At 49.6% G+C, this 13,062-nt stretch overlaps 1 pseudogene; it reads right to left on the reverse strand.

The window, feature by feature from the left end:
- Positions 1-3,046: 3,046 nt before the first annotated feature.
- On the reverse strand, positions 3,047-7,757 carry LOC109754188 (probable glucomannan 4-beta-mannosyltransferase 7; annotated as a pseudogene).
- Positions 7,758-13,062: the final 5,305 nt, after the last annotated feature.

A 13,062-nucleotide genomic window follows, 5' to 3' on the forward strand; every position in this document is an offset into this window, starting at 1 on the left:
TATATGAAAAATGATCAGAAAAATCCAATCTATCCATCTGTACCATTTCCATGCATGTTAGAACAACTTATAGCTACTGTTTAGGACAAATCATGTAAATGGCATTTGAATTTCCACATATGGAGTTTGAATTTGAATCTTGGATTCAAACCAACTTCATTTAACCTGTTGCTAGTTGCATTAGCTCAAAACACATTCATATTGCCATGTCATAGCATGCATCATATTGTGCATTGCATTGATCGTGTTTCTTCTCTGTTTGCCGGTATTGTCCCCTCCCAGTAGACGTTGCTCCGACGATGCGATCGATGACACTGATGAAGAGTTATGCTATCTTCGGAAGTGTCAGGCAAGCAAAACCCCCTTGTTCATTCCGATACAATCCCACTCTCTCGCTTCTGCTCTCTTTTACTGCATTAGGACAACAACGCTTCAACTGTTACTTGTTGCGGTAGTTGAACCCCTTTCCTCTGCATGACCTGTCATTGTCACAGTAAATAGATGAAACCCACTAGCATGAGTAGGAGTTGTTTGAGCCCTGATGTGCCTACTCATTCATGCTTGTTTGTCATGCCTGCTATTGCTTAGAGTTGTGTCAGGTCTGATTCATCGGGAATGAATTGGAATGTGGTGAACATGTCCTACTGTTCAGAGCTAAGTGTGTGAACACGATTTGGTAAAGGTAGCGGTGAGAGGCCATGTAGGAGTACATGGTGGGTTGTCTCATTGAAACCGTCCTCAGGAACTGAGTTCTGTGTTTGTGATCCATGAACAGTTACTACCACGCATTGGAATGCTTAAGTGCCCCTCTCGACTTATTAATCAACCTGATCTCTGTCCAGGAGTTGCAACTAGTTTCTGGTGTTTGTAGGTAGTGTTAGTAGTCTACCAAGTGGCACCCGGTACAGGTGGGCTTGGGACAGACTAGGCACACGTGGCCTGGTGTACCGAGTGGCACCCGGATGGTGGGCTCGGGAACCCTGCACACATCGTTTGGGGCCGTGAGCGACACCCCGGCCGGATCTCCTTGCGGATGGAACCCGAATAGGCGATAAACCTGGACTAGAGACTTGTGTGGTTAGTCAGGTCGTGGCCGACTCCCTCGCCAGGCTTCCGCTTGAAGGTTGCCGAGGTACACGACGTGTACATGGTGGTAAGTGGCGAGAGCGTGTGTGACGAAGTACACCCCTGCAGGGTTAATATGATCTATTCGAATAGCCGTGTCCGCGGTAAAGGACTTCTGGGTTGCCTATAACAGTTCATAGACAAGTGAAAGTGGATTCTCTAAAATGCGCAAAATAAGCGTGAGTGCTATGGATGGCGTCCTCGTAGGGAGACGGGAGCGGATCCATAGTGGTGTATTGATATGGTGAATATGTGGACTCGTGTGCGCCACCTCAAAAGAGTTACTTGCAGTCGCGGTTCAGGATAGCCACCGAGTCAAAGCTGGCTTGCTGCAGTTAAACTCCACCACCCCCTTCGTTGATACCGATGCATATGTAGATAGTTCTGATGTAAGTCTTGCTGGGTACATTTGTACTCACGTTTGCTTATTTTATGTTTTGCAGAGAGACGTCAGTCTCGCTAGTAGTTCCGTGTGGACTTCGACGTTTAGCTTGTTACCTCAGCTACGATCTTGTGCCCTCGGCAGGGTCTGGTAGATAGTCAGGCTTCTCAGCCTTTTTCATTTATAGATGTCTGTACTCAGACATGTTAAGCTTCCGCATGTGTTTTGACTTGTATGCTCTGAATGTTGGGTCATGAGACCCATGTTTGTAATATCTGGCTCTTCGGAGCCTAATGAATAAATACTCTGAGTCGTAGAGTCTTGTTGTGATGCCATGTTGTATTTGCACATATCGAGCATATTGTGTGTATGATTGAAATGCTTGGTATGTGTGGGATCCGACAATCTAGTTGTCTATCCTTAGCAGCCTCTCTTATGGGAAAATGTAGTCTAGTGCCTCCTTGAGCCATAGTAGTCCGCTACAGCCCGGTTCACCGGAGTCCTGCTAGCCCAGCACTACTGCTCTGGACACTTGACTGGCCGGCATGTGTTTCATATCGTTCCTGTGTCTGTCCCTTCGGGGAAATGTCACGCGGTGACATCCGGAGTCCTGCCTAGCCTGCTACAGCCCGGGTTCCCGGAGTCCTGTTAGCCTAGTGCTACAGCCCGGATTCGCACGCTGCTGACCGACACGTTCGATGTTGATTCATGTATGCCTGTCCCCATACGTTAGTGCCGCTTTGGGTTCACGACTAGCCATGTCGGCCCGGGTTCTCTGTCATATGGATGCTAGCGACATTGTCATATACGTGAGCCAAAAGGCGCAAACGGTCCCGGGCCATGGTAAGGCGACACCCGTGGGAGTACCGTGCGTGAGGCCGCAAAGTGATATGAGGTGTTACAGGCTAGATCGGTGTGACTCGGAATCGGGGTCCCGACAGCTATCGTTTTTTGCGGTTCATCTCGCGAGTCGAAACCAATAAAATGGGCCGGCCAAGGGTGAGCTGCGCCCTGTGCGAAGCGTCGAATAGGGAATTCCCTGGTTACCACCTCTTTTTTTCTTTTCTGAAATGACCACCTCTTATTTTTCTTGACGCAAGGCTGCTCTCTTGTGTCACGGCCGCCACTTCCTAAAGAAAGTAGAGTAAATTAGGAAGAGGAAAGAAGCGGAAGGAGATGCGGTCATCAGGGCTGTGCCGAACCATCGAGGCGGCAGAGGAAGATGATATGTATCGTGAAAGCATAGCACACCACACATGTACTGCAGGCGGCCGGACCTGACCATGTCCATCGATGGCTTCGACGACGGCAAGATCGACATGGTGCTGCAGTTGCTCTGTCCACCAAACAACGCCTTTTCTCTCCACAGGTTCTTTCTTCTGCTGGTCTGTATCCAACTTATTTCTTTCTATTTGGCAATGCACTCCAAGTGTTTGATGAATTGTTAAATTCATTTTCTTTACCCACGGGAAGGCAGAGTTCAAACATATGGACAAAGATGAGAATATTTAATGTAGTTTAATCTGCAAGGTATACTTGAGTCTATAATGATCTAAACTCAGGAATATTAATGTTGCGGCTAAGGGGAAAATCCGAAGTTTTTTTTTTTGAGGGGAAGGATTGTTTGTTCGTGTTTGCAATTTGCAAGTGTTGCTTATTAGCCCTCCTGGTACATCCCGGCCTCGTTAAATTACAAGGCAAACCCTACTTACTGTCCCCACAATGTACGAGAAGGCATCACCCATAAGCAGTATGATATGGAAACTGATGTTAGTTCACAAATACTCCCTCCGTTCCAAAATAAGTGTGGTGATTTTAGTTCAAATTTCAAATAAAATCATGACACATTTTTTGGAACGGAGTAAAAGTTATGCATCTAAGGCTATCACATCACAAATGTTTGAAGCTCTTATGCTCATAAACAAACTGTGTAACAGCACTTCGTACAGTTTAGGTGTTGTCATTGAAAGCAAGTGCAAGTTCCAGTGAAGTTTAGCCCTAGAAATGCAAATGCTAATCCTTGGAAATAGAGATTAAAATAGTAGCTAGTCTTGCCAGGGAATACAAGGTTGTACGATGCACAGAAGAAAAGAAACGCCGAAAACAGAATCTCAGGAAAATTAACCCTGCAAGAAAAATATGATTTCAGTTACAGTCTAGCGTCTAATATATCTTATAGTAAGATTGCCCATAACCTTGACTTAGAGGTTTACCTGTCTCTTAATCTTTTTCTGGTTTTCTGAAGCAAGGGAACCTTGTTATCTTCAAAATTGTTCCCTGTCTTCTTTGTCACGAGCCACTCGTCAAACTCTGTTAATTCGAATAGACCAACCAGTGCAGCTCTCGTGCGGTGTATTGTCATCACACTCTCAAACAAAATCCAAAATGGCAGAAGGTGTATATTTCTGCAGAGTTGGTTTTAAGGACATTTAAGTTTTTTGTATGTGCAGAATCGGATATGAGTAATCAGATTGTAAATGAAAGCACGTCTTGAGAAACTTACTTTGGATTTCTTATGGCTGTCACCACAAGAAGTACCGTAGGAATATATGCGACGCCCCAGACTGGTAGGTATAATTCTGGGATCATGACTGATAATGGAACTATGATATTCGAGAGAATACATGCGACAGCAGGGGCCACAACTCTCCGAACAAATAAGAAGCTATAGAGCATATAAAACTTCTTGATGACAGACACATCCTAATGAAACAACAATGGGATAAATTTCAGTTTTCTTTAAATATTCTGTTTTAGTGCCAGTGAGGGAGAAAAGAACCCTACCTTAGAAGTCAAAATATCTACAGCTACTTTTCGGAATAAATTTGCACCACCACAAGCCCACCGGAATTGCTGCCGACAGTAGGCCTTGTAACTGGATGGCAATTCACTCTTAACCTGCATTGTGTTTGCACAGTCAATTGACTGCAATAAAGTAAAATACTTTCAACTAAATTGTTGTGGTATAAAATCTACTCACTCTGATATCCCCGACATAGATAAATTTCCAACCCTTTAGGGTTGCTCGAATTGCCAAGTCCATGTCTTCAACTGTAGTGCGGTCCTTCCAACCTCCTGCCTCTTTGATGGCTGCTGTACGCCACACTCCAGCGGTTCCTTTACAACAGAAATTCCTTGAGACAATCATTTATTTTCAAATATATGTTCTAGAGAATCTTGTCTTTTACTTTGTGGCTTAGAATCCGTTAGTTGTAAAAATGTGTACCATTGAAGCTGAAGAAGGCAAAGGTTGCTGATCCTGCTTCTTGCTCAACTTTGAAATGGTAATCGAAGAACATCTTTTGTATCCTTGTCAACAGGCTAACGGTGCCATTCAAATTCTGTCAATTAAGAATCGATCAATTCAATCAGAGCAATAAAACGCTATCATGTTTGCGGAGTGGTACATTAGCACTATTTTGCATGCCAAATTTCTTGGAACTGTTTCTGTACCTCGTTTCCAGCACCGCATGAACGATAAGACGAGATAAGATGAACATGCTTAGATGTTCATGAATGCAACGTTTCTTTTGCATAAAAAAACAAGTTCTTTATTACAAAGTTCCGTCTTAGTTTTGGAAACAGTGCTTCCGTAAACTTTTTGAATGAGGCCTACATTTTCTTTGTGGTGAACTGGTGATGTTCTAAAATATTTGAAGCATATATGAGTAATATGACAAGTGCGAACATGTAGGACGAAGGAGATTATAATGCAGTTTCCATTTCATGACCTAATCAAAACTGCCTTGTGATAGACTTGCAGCTGGAAAGCTGGAAAGAGGAATGCTCCAGAGCTGATAGGAAATGGGAGTGCTTACCGAAGGACCACTGAGCTTGAACAAGAGCAACTTCTGGATTGTGCACGAAGAACGGGATTGTTCTGAGAAGGAAGTCTGGCTCAGGCTGGAAATCAGCATCAAATATGGCAACATATTCACACTGCTTGGCGTAGTCACATTCCATTCCCTTCTTCAGGGCTCCTGCTTTAAACCCCTTCTGGCCGCTTCTTGGGGCGTACTTAATGTTCAGACCCTTGGTTGCCCAGGTTTCGCATTCAAGCTACACCAAATTCTGCAGAAAGAAGAAAAAAAATCAGCACCGATGCTTTAGACTGCAAATTCGGTGTCACATAAGACTGTTGATATCCTGTTCGCAGTCTAGAATCGCATCTTAGCATGGCATTCTACAACTGACTGAACTGAGGAACAAGAGCAGCTCTTGACAAGTCAGCATGTTCTAAGGTCTCCGCTTGGAATTGGAGAACTTCCTTCTCAGGAAAGGTTTTGTTTTGTTGCTATGTCGTCAATTCATCATCGCAGGGGGAGATGCCCATCGACCCCGTTGGAAACCTCCCACCGTGACGCTGCTGCAAAGGGGTCCGCCCTTCCTGCAAGGGCCGTCTGGCGGGGAGACGTTGGTGCGAAGAGAGGCGTTGCGAGTATCTACGCGTTCAGAGCGGTGATGTGCAAGCCAGGGCAGTGGTGCCGCGAGCTGGGAGAGGATGGTGCTCCTGCGACCAGAGACGCTCCTCCCTGCGGCGGCGGAGCGAGGGTGGTGGTGTTGCGAACTGGGGTGACGAGTGGTGCTGCGACCGTGGTCGCATGGTGCTACGATCATGGTGTGGTGGTGCTACAAGGCCGTCGATGGGTCTGTGAAGGATGCAACTGCGGGCTGGCAGAGCTGCAACACAGCCAATGTGCCGGATGGGTGCCGCAATCGCGGATAGTCGGTGCTGTGACCGGTGAGGCCGGCGATGGTGAGCGCCGGTGTTGCATCAAGGGAGACGCGCGCTGCAAAATCCTGCACGGTGGTGTTGTGAGATCGCTCGACAGTGCTGCAGGGCCCATTCATGGCGGTGGCCTATCTTAATTATAACTTTTTTTGCATTTATCTTAATTATTACTAAGAGCTAACCAATGGTTGAATGGTTATTCTATGCACATCAAAGGTCAAATCTCACGTTGGATGTTTTTGTGTTTTAATAATGCGGATTATTCTTTTAGTAGGCGGTGATGTTCTTTTCAATATCGAGGCGTCCACGATAATTTTATCAATCTTCCTATGAATAGTAAGGTGCTCCGTAACTTGAGCCCGGTCTTTAGATTTCAATAGCCATTATGTGAGTAGTATGTGTGATAGCATGAGTGTGTGCATGTGTACATAAAAAATGTAATCGGTAGTACTTTCTCGTAAACTAATATAAGAGCATTTAAAATACTATTACAAAGGGAGTATTCTGAAACAAAATCTACCTTGATTAACAGATCGGTGGAATTGTCCAGCACTTGGACGATTATCCTGTCCTTTGGCCACTTGAGCTCACATGCCGCCCCAATCGACAGCTTGTACACCTACAGACACAGCTCGATCACAGGAATTAAATTAGTAACACGCGGGAATATTTAATAACAGATCAATAACAGATCGAGATAATCAAATAAACAATAATTTATTTCGGTCTTCTGCATACCAATAAAGAAATAATAATAATAAAAGATTCTGATCGAGAAATGCGGCAAGCTATCTTCAAGGTCCAAAAGAAAAGATTCTGATCACCTCCAGCTCGTTGTACATGGGTATCTGCACGAGGACCATGGGGTAGTGGGCGCTCCCCTTCTCCTCGTCGTCGCCGGCGAGGGGTTCCCACTTGAACCGCCACTCGGGGCGCCAGCCGATGGCCTTGACGCCGAGGCTGACCACGCAGTTGTAGAGGGCCTCCGCCGCCAGCATCACCGACATCACCATGCACGCCCACACCGCCACCTGCAGCGCCGGCGCGATCACCCGGCCCCGCACCCGCACCAACAGCTCGCGCACCTCCGCCAGCGACACGCCCCCTGCCCCCGACGAGGACGAGGCGCCATTGTAGACGCCGCTGAACCACGAGACGGTCTCCTGGATGTCCAGCCGCCCGCCCACTACGAGAGCAGAGAGAAATGATGCCGCGACGAAATCAGATCACGTCACGTGCGCCGCGGCGCGGGGTGCGAGGGAAGGAGTGAGAGAGAGTAATGTACCCGCGGGCGGGTGGCTGAAATCGACGGCGCCAATGGAGACGGCGGCGACGACGGCTGCTGTGGCGGCGAGGACGAACAGGAGGGCGCCGCCGATTTCTCCAGCCTCCATGGGCGACGGAGGGGAAGGAGAGGAGTGCGACTGGTCGAGCGAGCCCAATGGAGCGTTTTCCTAAGGTCAACACCAATGCTTGTGTCTTCGTCCCTTCCTTTCTCTTTTGATACGCTTCCATCAATGTGCTCCCGGCGTACGTGCTTTTATATATCTGGTGCAAGTGGGCACACTTTGCTATCACTCGCTAAGTCCCAACTGTTTTTTTTAGAGTACGCAAAATGCGTACCTTACCTTTATAGACGAGAGAGAGTTATGTACAAGAATTACAGACGACGGATTGCACTGCCACAGACGGCAGACACGTCCACCCTACCACTCCACACGCTAGGCTACTACTCTAAACCATGTTGAACTCCTCTCCCTCTCGCCAAAGCCCAAAGCCTAATTTCCTGATGGATAATATCAGCTGCTCCCCATTCATTGGATGTTGCTGTTGCGAAAGACTCTGCCGTTTCTCTGTTTTCATAGATTCCAGCAGACTGAGATGCAGATTGTGTCGAATCCTCTCCGGTATCTCTTATCGATGCGCTTTCTAGCGGACACCCACCAGTCGCCTAGTGTGTCTTCCGTGGTTGGAATCAAAGCTACGTCCACGCCCAACTGTCTAAAGCACAGAAACCACACTTGTTTCGCATAGATGCATTGCAGAAGTATGTGATCCACTTTGTCCTCCTCTTGGTCACATAAGAAACATGCCGAGCTATGATCTTGCAAACCATGCCTCTGTCTGCGATCCGAAGTCCAGACTCTGTACTGAAGTGCAAGCCATATGAAGAGCTTGCAAGTCATCGTAGCCCAACCGCGCCAGACAACCGAGGCACATTGGAATCTTACACCCCCTTGCACATCATTTTGTACGCCGATTTTGCCGAATATTTGCCGGTTGCATCCCATTGCCAGATCGGGGTGTCCTCCGAGCCAGGGGTGAGCTCCATGTCTACCAGCACCTCCCACAACCTGATGAACTGCAATAGCTCCTCTGTATTCATCTCTCCCACTATATCTTGCGTCCACGCATGAAGATACAAGGCGTCCTTTACTTTCCTCCCGTTAACCACCTGCTGCCGCACTTTGCTAACAAGTAGCGGAGCTATCTCCTTCACACAGGCGCCACTGATCCAACGATCTCTCTAGAACAAGACCTTCGATCCTTCCCCAACTTCCCATTTGACCAGGCTGTCAAAAGCCAACTTTACTTGCTTGTCGGAGCAGCAGCTTAGCCCTTGCCAAGGACATGTGCTGTCAGTGCGTTTCAGCCACTCCCACCTCAATCTTAGAGCGATTCCATGTTTATGCAGATCCACCACCCCGAGACCTCCCATCTGCTTTGGCCGGTAGACCCCGCGCCACGCAACTGCACATTGGCCTCCCTGAATTTCTTCCGAGCCTGCCCAGAAGAAGGCACGACATCCCTTATCCACTCTATCCAGGGCCCTCTTTGGAGCTTCCGCCACGATCAGGTGGTGGATGGGCCTGGCCCTCACCACCTGATTCACCAGAGGGAGGCGTCCGGGACGTGTGACGGGACCACGCTGCCATCCTGGCATCATCTTAAGCGCTTGATCCACAACAGGCTGCCATTCCGATCTCGTGAGCTGTTTTATCCCCAACTGCAACCCTGGATATTTGATGGGGAAGGTCTCCATCTTCCATGGCATGGCCTTCCGCACCAACACCTCTTCCTCCTCCTCCGATCTGATCATAACCGCTGAGGACTTGGAGAAATTTACCTTGAGCCCAGAGGCCTCGCCAAATACCCTCAGAGCCTCCTGAACAAACCACAGATCCGTCCAGCTCGGTTTGATGAACATAACAACATCGTCAACATACAGGGATAGCCTCTGTATCGGGTCGCAGCCGGGTATCTTACTGACAGCGTTCGTCTCCCGCGCCTTCAAGATCATAGCTGAGAGGACGTCCATCGCAATGACAAAGAGTAGGGGCGAGATGGAGTCCCCCTGCCTCAGTCCGCAAGCATGCATGAATTTCTTTCCAACACATCCGTTAACAACCACCCTCGAGCTGGCTGTGGTGAGCAACGTTGCAATCCAGAACCTCCAAGTTCTCGAGAAGCCCTTTGCTCTCAGCACTTCGAACAAGAACGGCCAGGACAGCGAGTCGAAGGCACGGGAAATATCCAACTTGAGCATCACACTCTTTGTTTTCCTTTTATATAGCTTCCTTGCAAGTTGCCTGACTTGTAAGAAGTTGTCATGGATATTCCTTCCCTTAATAAACGCTGATTGCTTAGCGTGAACCAGCTCCCCCATGCGCGGGCATAGACGAGTAGCCAGAAGTTTGGACGCCAGCTTTGGAATGCTATGGACCAGGCATATTGGCCTGAAGTCTTTGATCTGACATGCCTCATGGTTTTTGGGGATCAAAGTTATGAGCGCCTGATTCAGCCTCCCAAACCCTCTCCCGTTATTAAGGAACAACTTATTCAGCGCTGCCATCACATCCCTTTTCACAATTGCCCACGCTTTCTGGAAGAATACACCGATGAACCCATTAGGCCCTAGCGCGCGATCCGAGGGCATGTCCCTCACCACTTTCCAAACCTCCTCCTCCTGGAAAACCAGATCTTGATCCTCCAGGTTGATCGACTCGATGCCTAGGTAGTCTAGGTCTAAAGTGTGTTCCCGCGAGCCACATCTCCCCAGCAGCTCGCTATATGCCTCAAAGAACGCCTCCTCCTTTGCTGCTTGGTCCGTGATGGTGATTCCTTCCACCGAGATCGCAGGGATGAAATTTTTGAGTTTCCTTCCATTGGCCACCCGGTGAAAAAGTTTGGTGTTTGCATCCCTTCCTGCAGCCATCTCATCCTCGACCGTTGTCTCGCAATCGTCCGCTCCAACGATGATAGCCCCAGAACCATGTGTTTCAGGGTTCCACGCAGCCATCTCTCCTCTCCTGTGAGTACACGTGTCTCCTGCGCACAATCCAGCCTCAGGATCACAAGATTTGCAATTGCGATCTACAACTTGATGTTAGCAACTCTCCTCTGACCCCAAGCCGTAAGGTGTTTTGAGCAGCTTCTTAACAGAACATCCAGCCTCACGAACGGGCCCGAGATTAACTCATCGCATCTCCATCCTTCCCGCACCGCTTCCAAGAACCCATCCAACTTCACCCAGAAAATTTCAAAGCGGAATCTTTTACGTGAGTGTATATGATCCTCCAACAATAGAAATAACGGGCAATGATCTGAGGCATTAGTAGATAACGCCTGCAGCAAGCACTCTGGGTAAGCGAGCTCCCAGTCCACAGAGACCAATGCACGATCGATTTTAGTCAACGTGGGTCTCTCCCTCTCATTGCTCCATGTGAACCTTCTTCCGTGCAAAAATAACTCCTTAAGCGCGTTGTCATCAACGAATCTCTTAAACTTCCCAATCATCCTTCTGTCCAGCAGGGAGTTGTTCTTGTCAGCAGCGTGTAGAATCATATTGAAGTCTCCAACTGCCATCCACGGACCCGGGCAGAGCTGCCTCCTCGCCGAGAGCTCTTCAAGCATTGCCACCTTCTGAGAATCCTCTTGAGGCCCATATACCATCGACAACCACCAGGGGGTGCCCTCCGTCGGCGTCCGTATCCCGTGACGAAGTTGGTGTCATTCACCGTGTTAGAGATCGACGCCCTTGATGAGTCCCAAGCAATGAAAATACCACCCCTAGTAGACGAGGCCGGCAAGTAAGCAAAACCGTCATAGTTAGGACCAAGGCATTGCAAAATTACATACTGGTCAACCCTCTCCAGCTTAGTTTCTAAGATACACCATATCACTACTTTCATGGAGTCCGCTAGTTCACGTAGGGCGTCATGTTTTGCCGGACTGTTGAGACCCCTCACATTCCAACACATCAACTCCACGGCTGTGTATGACATAAGAAAGCAAAAAGCTCCAATGTCCGTACGAGCCACACACTCCCGACACGGCGATCATGCTCTCCGTCTCGTTGCCAAAGCTGACTGGCAACGCCTTCCCGAAGATGGCCGCAATGGCTTTGAGTTGTGGCTCGCGGAGGGGCGAGTCAAATACTACACGCAGCTGTTCTATCGCCCCCTCCGACACCGCAAGATCATCTTCCGCGATGCCCAGTGTCTTGAGCAGGACCGTTTCTGCCGCCGAGGCCTTGGACTTGGACCGGATACCCACACCCACCGACCGAGTGTTGCGTCGTGGTGTAAATGGGTCCTGACCTGTACGCACTCCTCTAATGGTCTCGATCTCCTTCAGCAGCGGTGGGGCAAGTTTCTTAAGCAATCCGGCATAGAAGGATTTGATGTTACCTAGAGCCATCTGTTCCTTGGCCGAAAGCCCTTCCTCCAAATGCTGCACCATGCCATCCTCCCCGTGCACCACCATCTGCATGTTGCCGGACGTGGTCAAGTCGCAAGCACTTGCAGCAACCAATTGCATGCCACCGGATGTGGTCACATCACATGCACATGCACCCGTGGGCGCCAAATCCCCAGGCTCCAAAATCGGGGCATCCAATGTTGGCACGCGCGCATGATCCTCCTCTCCACTCGGCACGGCATCCAAGGTTGATGCTGTCACGATCTCGGGTCCCACCTGCGGAGCCGGGCGATTGCATCAGCCACTGGATCCCATCCATTCGCCAGAGCATCTCCACCCTGCTCCGATCCCGGGGCAGTCTGATCCTCCTCCATCAGGATTGATTATGGCGCGCCTACCACCGTCCTGGGCGCAGATGCCTGCCTGTCCACATGCTCTGGCCGCACCCGATCCAGGGCCTCCCGTGTCGCTGTCTCGCACGGCACCATACCCAGCTGGGGGTCCATGCCCCTGTCTTGGTCGCTGGTCAGTGTGGGTCCCGCTGCCCTGTTCTGTCTCCCATCTGTCTCGGGCCCGGCGACCGTTCTTGGAGCCGTTTGAACGGTTCCAGCAATATCCTCTAGTCCTGCACTCCCTCCAATGCTTCTTGTAGCCGCAGATGCGCCAGCCTCCCTCGCTGGCTGCACCGTATTGGCCACCAGATCGTTCGAGACGGCGCACAACACGCCCTCAGTTTGAACACCCAGATCCTGGTGGCGGTCCACCCTGCCGATCTCAAAAGTGGGCGTGGCCGCCCCTGCCATTGGTGGTAAGCGCCAAAGAGAGGGCCCCACCCTGCCCTGTAGGGCATGCCTGTACGACCTGCCTCCACCATCGCCGCCGGCGAACCCCTGGCAACCACCGCGGTCATCACACACCCACGCGTCCATGGCGAAACCATCCAGTCTCCACCCACGAAGGACTCCGGGGAACTGTCTGGCAACCCACTCTGGCCACTGTCTCCACTGGAACTGCCCGATCTGCGCCAAAGCTGAGGCTCCGAGAAGTCGCGCATCCCGCCGATGTGAATGAGCGTGGGGTACTCCATGAGCTAGCGGTAGGACGGCCGCCGATCCACAGCATT

This window comes from Aegilops tauschii, chromosome 2, assembly GCF_002575655.3.
Source record: "Aegilops tauschii subsp. strangulata cultivar AL8/78 chromosome 2, Aet v6.0, whole genome shotgun sequence".
Taxonomy (NCBI): domain Eukaryota; kingdom Viridiplantae; phylum Streptophyta; class Magnoliopsida; order Poales; family Poaceae; genus Aegilops; species Aegilops tauschii.